This window comes from Bos grunniens, chromosome 3 (genome assembly GCF_055505025.1).
Source record: "Bos grunniens cultivar Pamir isolate PY7600 chromosome 3, Bosgru_T2T1.0, whole genome shotgun sequence".
In the NCBI taxonomy this organism is placed as follows: Eukaryota; Metazoa; Chordata; class Mammalia; order Artiodactyla; family Bovidae; genus Bos; species Bos grunniens.
Genome location: NC_141167.1, coordinates 104,225,463 through 104,233,819, shown reverse-complemented (window position 1 = coordinate 104,233,819; position 8,357 = coordinate 104,225,463). Strand labels below are relative to the sequence as shown.

The 8,357-nt window shown below is 42.5% G+C and overlaps 2 long non-coding RNA genes across 2 annotated transcripts; one reads left to right on the top strand and one right to left on the bottom strand.

Annotated features, from left to right (window-relative positions):
- Positions 1–1,232: 1,232 nt before the first annotated feature.
- On the bottom strand, positions 1,233–2,530 carry LOC147376538 (uncharacterized). The gene is made up of 2 exons (XR_015161032.1): positions 2,319–2,530; positions 1,233–1,757 (listed from the first exon to the last, which is right to left on the bottom strand). It is a non-coding gene; the product is annotated as an uncharacterized LOC147376538 (long non-coding RNA).
- A 3,685-nt stretch (positions 2,531–6,215) lies between these two features.
- On the top strand, positions 6,216–7,772 carry LOC147376537 (uncharacterized). The gene is made up of 2 exons (XR_015161033.1): positions 6,216–6,592; positions 7,236–7,772. It is a non-coding gene; the product is annotated as an uncharacterized LOC147376537 (long non-coding RNA).
- Positions 7,773–8,357: the final 585 nt, after the last annotated feature.

Below are 8,357 nucleotides of genomic sequence, written 5' to 3'. Positions count from 1 at the left end.
GAAAGGTTTATGAACTTTCTGATTATGTTGATCATGTTCTCCTAAAATCAAACAAAAGTTTATTTTTTGTTTTCTTTTTTCTTGTTTTTCTTCAAGACAAAATTGGGGAGGGAATCATGTCAATAATATTAGGCCAGAGCCCTGTTCAAGAGTACAAAGTCAACCCTCCTAAAAATAAAATCACTTCTTCTTAGTGTTGGAAGCACAACAACAGTAAAATTCTCTATGCATTTTTTACCTATAAGGTGATGGAAATTAATGGAGTCAACTTCCCTCTAATATAAGAACATTGTTACTAACAGACCTGCTTTTCATACAGTCACTCTCATGAAATACATTATTTTTTTGTCAAAGAATTAATATATTCCTCAGCCCTTTTAACCATTTTCAAAAAAATGTCTTCAAAGATCATATGTACTTTCAGTTAAAAAACCCAGACGTGATAGTAGAGAATTACATAGGAATTTGAGACTCTGAACTTCAGCATAGTATGGCTAGAAAACTGTGAATATATTATCAAAATGTTTGATACATCTTTCAGATCCAATGTCTTCAACCCTATTTGGAGACATTGTCTCTCTGATGACTGTTCTCCCTGCAGTTACTCTGCCCTGCCTCAGCACTCGCCATGTGCTCTCACTGGTACAGTGTACCCCAGATACTCAAGGCTTACTCATCTCTTCACTCAAGTCTTTGCCCTAAAAGCCACTTTGGAAGAGCTTTTCTACATAGTTGTCTCTAACATTCCCCCTGCATCACTATTATTTGCCTTGTATGTGCACGTGTGTGAGTGTGTGTGCTTGTACAAAATCCCTTCAAGAGTTTTGATGGAAAAAGGACTTTTGGCAGCATCCTCATGTCCCTAGCACATAAGAGACTGCCTGGCATGTGTTAATAATTGGGAAACACTTGTGAATAAATTAATTTGTATGAGTACACAGAGTTGAATAGATTCTTGCTTACTGGTTTTACAATTAAGGAACCTGAGACTGAGAGGATTCAATTCTTTTCAGGGTCTTCAAGGTAGAAAAAGATAGAAACAAATCAGAAGCCAATGAAGGAATTCTTTGATGGATCCAGTCCAAAAGATATATTTCAGAAAAAGCTGAACTCAATGATGGAAAGTCTAATTCTGATAAACCAAAGGGACTGAAGAGGAACACTCAGAACAATACTTGTAGTTGACAGAAGAGATGAAATACACTATATGCAAAAAGAAAGAAAGAAATACATAATGGGCTATGAATATGCTTTATTGGAGAAGCAAAAGAATAGACCCACCAATTGCTCATGGGGTAGAGATCACAATGAGGATACAGACAGGCACATGGCACAGAGAGTACAAGCGATAACCCTGCTGCTCTTCTTCCAACAATGTGGTGTCAACTTCAGGAAGCAAGCCTTTTCTCTGTCTGCTGTCAGTTGAGGAGGGAGATTAAGGAAGATGGAATCTGTCACCGTGGCGGATGGGAGGACAGTGGAAGAGCCTGGACCTTGTTTCTTGGTCCAGATGAAATCTGGTGCTGTTACTTCCACTTGGGTGGACACTTGTGCTCACATGGTGGGCATGGTGGCACAGGAGGGCATTTCTTCTGGCCCAGTGGAGGTGGGCATGGATGGGGTGGGCAAGGCTCTTGGCACTTGGGTGGGCACACTATTGGAGGTGGATGGCAGGGCTCCTTGCACTGATGGTGATGCTGATGCGGATGCGGATGCGGATGCGGATGGTGAGACATCCTTCCTGGGTCTCAAGGAATCTGAAATACAAACAGACAGCATTGTTCTTAACAGAAAGTCCTATTCTTCATTAATAGGGAGCCCTCTTCTACCGCTTTCCAAAGAAAAAATTACTTACACAAGTGCTGTGTGAATACAAGCACACTCTGAAGAATAATAATCAGGATGTGAAACTTGTAGCCTCTTTCAAAACACATCTCTACTAATTTCTCCCTTGAGGTTCTGGTTGATGGTCTAACTGACTTGACTGTTGGCTTCCAAGGAGAAACGCAAAGGCCCACATGCAGCACTCAGTGGAACTGCAGGCTGAGAAGACTTCATTTGCAATGAATGCAGGGTGCACTGAGACACGGCATCTCATCTCCCTGACTCTCCCTAGGTTAAGATTGTGCCGCTGACTCCATTTTTCTCGACACATTTAAGAGCATAAAGATGTCAAGAAGAAGTACTGAAAACTACCCCTAAATTCTCATTATCTTCTTATTCCCATAGAGAGCACTAATTTGTTCAAATGCAAACACTTCTACCCTAAGATTATACCCTACCACATGAGTGCTAAAAACATCTAAAATTGTACTCACCAGAGGCTCCAAAGAAGACCTATGAGTGAGTTACACGAAGATAGCAGTATGGTGGTAGAGACTCCTTTTATAAGGACCAGGCAGCTCCACCCAGAGGGAATATCCCAGATCTGGCATGATGCACTTGTTTCCCACCCAAATACCATGTGCTTGCAATCTCAAAAACAAATTGTCGCACTCACGCTGATATCACAAACCTCCATTGCCATGGACTTCCTCACGCTTCACTGAGGCAGTGCAGAGTGAGTCACTCAATACATTGTCTCAAAGCCCCAGCCAGTATCATGCACCAGTTAGGAAATGCATCAGTTAGAAAATATGAGGAATTTTTTGACAATGGTACTGCTCCTCCATGGTTAAGATTGTGCTTACCACATTCCCCAGCTCCCTACACATCTGGTATGGAAAACTTACTACCCCATTCCATTTCAGCTTCAGCACCCAGCTTTGTCTCCCTCAATGGTCATGACTAGGGTTTACTAAATGCACATATCTTAACCCCCACCCACAGTTTTTCTAAATTCCCCTTATACCACATTCTACTGATCTCTGGGCTTTTCTTGACAATTAAAAGACTTAACCATGGCCACAAAGTCTATCATGATTTTCCAGTACTAACAGTCTCATTTCAGCTGTGTTTTCACATGGCTCCATAATGGACTTGAACAGGACAACATGATCCCTCAGGTTTCTCAGCCATAAACTCATAGACTGGGGCCACTCCATGAAACTCTACTTTTGCTGCCCCTTGACCATGAGTCATTTGTAGTCTCATATTGTTTGATGCTGTGCAGTTGCTCATTCGGGTCCATCTCTTTGCGACCCCATGGACCGCAGCACGCCAGACTTCCTTGTCCTTCAGTATCTCCCAGAGTTTGCTCAAACTCATGTCCATTGACTCAGTGATGGTTGGACGTTTTCATCCAACCACTTCATCCTCTGTCGTCCCCTTCTCCTCCTGCCTTCAATATTTCCCAACATCAACGTCTTTTCCAAGGAGTTGGCTCTTCACATCAGGAGGCCAAAATATTGGAGCTTCAGCTTCAATATCAGTCCTTCCAATGAATATTCAGAATTGATTTTCTTTAGGATTGACTGGTTTGCTCTCCTTGGTGTCCAAGGGGCTCTCATGTGTCTTCTCCAGCACCACAGTTCAAAAGCCTCAGTTCTTCAGTGCTCAGCCTTCTTTTTGGTCCAACTCTGATATCCATACATGACCACTGGAAAAACCATAACTTTGAGTATAAGGACCTTTGTCAGCAAAGTGATGTCTCTGCTTTTTGATACACTGTCTAGGTTTGGTATAGTTTTCTTCCCATGAGCAAGCATCTTTTAATTTCATGAATGCAGTCTCAGTCCTCAGTGATTTTGGATCTCAACAAAATAAAGTCTTTCACTGTGTTCTTTTTTCCCCCATCTATTTCCCATGAAGTGATGGGATCGAATGCTATGATCTTAGGTTTTTGAATGTGGAGTTTGAAGCCAACTTTTTCACTCTCCTCTTTCACTTTCATCAAGCGGATCTTTAGTTCATCTTTGCTTTCTGTCCTAAGGGTGGCGTCATCTTCATACTTGAGGTTATTGATATTTCTCCAGCAATCTTGATTCCAATTTGTGCTTCATCCAGCCCAGAATTTTGCATCATGTACTCTGCATATAAGTTAAATAAGCGGGGCGACAATATACTGCCTTTACTTACTCCTTTCCCTATTTTGAACCAGTTCATTTTTCCATGTCCGGTTCTTACTGTTGCTTGTTGGTCTGCTGCTTCTCGGTCTGCTCGAAACCCTAATTCTTCTCATCTCTTTATCTTCAAAATTGTCTCAATATCTGGACTGTTCCACTTAGAAGTTTTTCCATTCAGTTCAGTTCAGTCACTCAGTCGTGTATGACTCTTTGCTACCCCATGAATTGCAGCACGCCAGGCCTCCCTGTCCATCACCAACACCCAGAGTTCACCCAAACTCATGTGCATTGAGTGGGTGATGCCATCCAGACATCTCATCCTCCGTTGTCCCCTTTGCCTCCTGCCGCCAATCCCTCCCAGCATCAGAGTCTTCTCCAATGAGTCAACTCTTCGCATGAGGTGGCCAAAGTACTGGAGTTTCAGCTTCAGCATCAGTCCTTCTAATGAACACCTAGGATTGATCTCCTTTAGGATGGACTGGTTGGATCTCCTTGCAGTCCAAGGGGCTCTCAAGAGTCTTCTCCAATGCCACAGTTCAAAAGCATCAATTCTTCAGCACTCAGCTTTCTTCACAGTCCAACTCTCACATCCATGCATGACTACTCGAAAAACCATAGCCTTGACTAGATGGACCTTTGTTGGCAAAGTAATGTCTCTGCTTTTGAATATGCTGTCTAGGTTGGTCATAACTTTCCTTCCAAGGAGTAAGTGTCTTTTAATTCCATGGCTGCAGTCACCATCTACAGTGATTTTGGAGCCCAAAAAAGTGAAGTCTGACACTGTTTCCACTGTTTCCCCATCTATTTCCCATGAAGTGATGGGACCAGATGCCATGATCTTAGTTTTCTAAATGTTGAGCTTTAAGCCAACTTTTTCACTCTCCTCTTTCATGTTCATCAAGGGGCTTTTTAGTTCCTCTTTACTTTCCGCCATAAGGGTAGTGTCATCTGCATAAATGAGGTTATTGATATTTCTCCTGACAATCTTGATTGCAGCTTGTGCTTCTTCCAGCCCAGCATTTCTCATGATGTATTCTGCATAAAAGTTCAATGAGCAGGGTGACAATATACAGCCTTGACGAACTCCTTTTCCTATTTGGAACCAGTCTGTTGTTCCATGTGCCGTTCTAACTTGCTTCCTGACCTGCATACAGGATTCTCAAGAGGCAGGACTGATGCTGAGGCTGAAGCGCCCATAATTTGGCCACTTAATGTGAAGAAGTGACTTATTGAAAAAGATCTGATGCCGGGAAAGATTGAAGCAGGAGGAAAGGGAATGATAGAAGATGAGATATTTGGATGGCATTACCAACTCGATGGACATGAGTATGAGCAAGTTCTGGGAGGTGGTGATGGACAGGGAAGTCTGGGGTACTGCAGTTTCATGGGGTTGCAAAGCGTCAGACATGACTGAGTGACTGGACTGAACTGAACTGAACTGATAGTCAAGGTACTCAAGTTTTCCCCTGCAAGGCATAGTAAATATTATGAGCTGAAGTGTTACTGTCGGTCAACAAATTACACTAATAAATTATCAGTGGGTTCTATGTCACCCCTATTTTATTCATTTAAGGAAAAATACCCATGGATTGAATGGCTGAATCGATTCATGGAGGTTCATCCCCTGAGTGTACTAAGAATGTCTGAAAACACACTAAGTGTCACTTAAAATAAAGGACCTGATCGAGTCAATTGAATTAACTGCTGTAGGGGAAAGAAGTCCAAGATATTTAGGGAGTATTAGTGGGAAAGCTTCTAAATGCATATAGCCCAGACACTGAGTTCATTTTGAAGATAATGAGAGGAGAGGAATTTGGGTTTCTAGTAGACCATAAATGACTCAGATCATGGGTCTGCAGAGTTCAGATCAGTGCATAAACCTGCAAAAGTAGAGCTTCAAGAAGGGATCAGAGCTTGTGATTTATGTTCTAAGAAACTGAGGGATCACGTTGTCCTGTTCAAGTCCGTGTATGGAGCCATGTGAAAGCACATCTGACATGAGACTGCTTGCACTTAAAAATCAAGGTACATTTTGTGGCCAGGTTTAAGTCACTTATATGTCAAGAGTAGTATATGGTACAAGGCGAGTTTAGAAAAGCTGGAGGTAGGAGTTAAAATACGTGCAGTTAGGAAACTCTGGTCTCTGTCATCAATGGAAAAAAAGCTGGGTGCTGACACAAGAAATGGAATGGGGTAGTAAGTTTTATGTACCAATGCTTGGGGAGCTGGCAAGAGGGGGAACAACATTTCTAACTATGGAAGAATAGCACCATTCTCAAGCATTCCTCATATTTCCTATGGCGCATGACACAGGGAGAGGAAGTATGAGACAAAGTCTAAATGAATCACTCTGTAATTCCTCACTGAAGGGTGAGCAAGTCCACGGACAAGGGAACTGTGTGATATCAGTATGACTGGGGCATTGATTTTTGAGATTGCAAGCACGTGGAATTTGGGGTGGGAAACAAGTGCATCATGCCAGTCCTGGGGTATCCCCCCTGGGTGGAGCTGCCTGGTCCTTATAAAAAGAATCTCCATCACAGTGCTGTCATTGTCGTGACGGTCATAGGTCTTCTTTGGAGCCTCTGGTGAGTACAACTCTTAAGAGATCTTTATGGAACTTGGGTGTTGGGATTAATCCAGGGGTAGAAGTGGCGTTAATTGAAGCAATTAGAGCTCTGTATGGGAAAAAGAAGATAATGAAGATTTAGGGGTAAATTTTTGATATTTGGTCATGATGCAATCTTAAATGTGAGGAGATAATGGAGTCAGAGGCACAGTCTTAACCTGAGAGACAGTAAGATACTGTGCTACAGCACAGCACACATTAGTTCCAAATGCACACTTCTCAGCATCCAATTCTCCTCAGAAGCCCACAGTCAGATCAGCTTGGCCAGCAACCAAGACCTCATGGGAGAAATAAGTAGAGATTTGTTTGGGGATTGGCTACACGTTTATTATCCAGCTTATACTTCAGAGTATGTTTGTATTCATACAACACCTTGTAGGTAATTTTGTTTGAGAAAGTGGTAGAAGCAAAGGTTAATCAGAAAAGACTAAGATCTGAGGGCAAGAGATACTAAAAATGAAGGGTGAAGTAGCTCTGAAAAAGCATAAAGTCTGCATTAGGAATCCAGAAGAGTCCTTAGTGATGGGAGGGTTGTTGGCACAGCTAAATGTTCTATCAATCAGACTCATAGGTATTAAGAAAGTTGTCTGTTTGTATTTCAGATTCCTTGAGACCCAGGAAGGATGTCTCACCACCAGCATCCGCATCCCCATCCGCATCAGCATCAGCATCAGCATCACCATCAGTGCAAGGAGCCCTGCCATCCACCTCCAAAAGTGTGCCCACCCAAGTGCCATGAGCCTTGCCCACCTCATCCATGCCCACCTCCACTGAGCCAGAAGAAATGCCCTCCAGGACCACCATGCCCACCATGTGAGCAGAAGTGTCCACCCAAGTGGAAGTAATAGCACCAGATTTCATCTGGACCAAGGAACAAGATCCTGGCTCTTCCATTTCCTCCCTTTGGCCATGGGGACAGACTGCATCTTCCTTAATCTCCCTCCTCAACCGACAGCAGACAGAGGAAAGGCTTGCTGCCTGAAGCTGACACCACGTTGTTGGAAGAAGAGCAGCAGGATCATCGATTGTACTCTCTGTGCCATGTGTCCATCTGTAATCCCTGTTGTGATATCTACCCCATGAGCAACTAGTGGGTCTATTCCTTTGGTTCTCCAATAAAACATATTCATAGCCCATTATGTATTTTTCTTTCTTTTTTTTTTTTTGCATATAGTGTATTTCCTCTCTTCTGTCAGCTACATGTATTCTTCTGAGCATTCCTTTTCCTTCCCTTTGGATTATCAGAATTAGACTTTTCCATCATTGAGTTCAGCTTTGTCTGAAATATGTCTTTTGCACTGGATCCATCAAAGAATTCCTTCATTGGTTTCTGACTTGTTTTTATCTTTCTATCTTGAAGACCCTGAAAAGAATTGAATTCTCTCAGTCTCAGGTCCCTTATTTGTAAAACCCGTAGGCAAGAATCTATTCAATTCCATGTACTCATAGAAATTAATTTATTCACAAATGTTTCCCCATTATTAACACATGCCAAGCAGTCTCTTATGTGCTAGGGACATGAGGATGCTGCCCAAAGTCCTTTTTCCATCAAAACTTTTGCAGGGATTTTGCACACACACACACGTGCACATACAAGGCAAATTATAGTGATGCAGGGGGAATGTTAGAGACAACTGTGTAGAAAAGCTCTTCCAAAGTGGCTTTTAGGGCAAAGACTTGAGTGAAGAGATGAGTGAGCCTTGAGTATCTGGGGTACATGTACC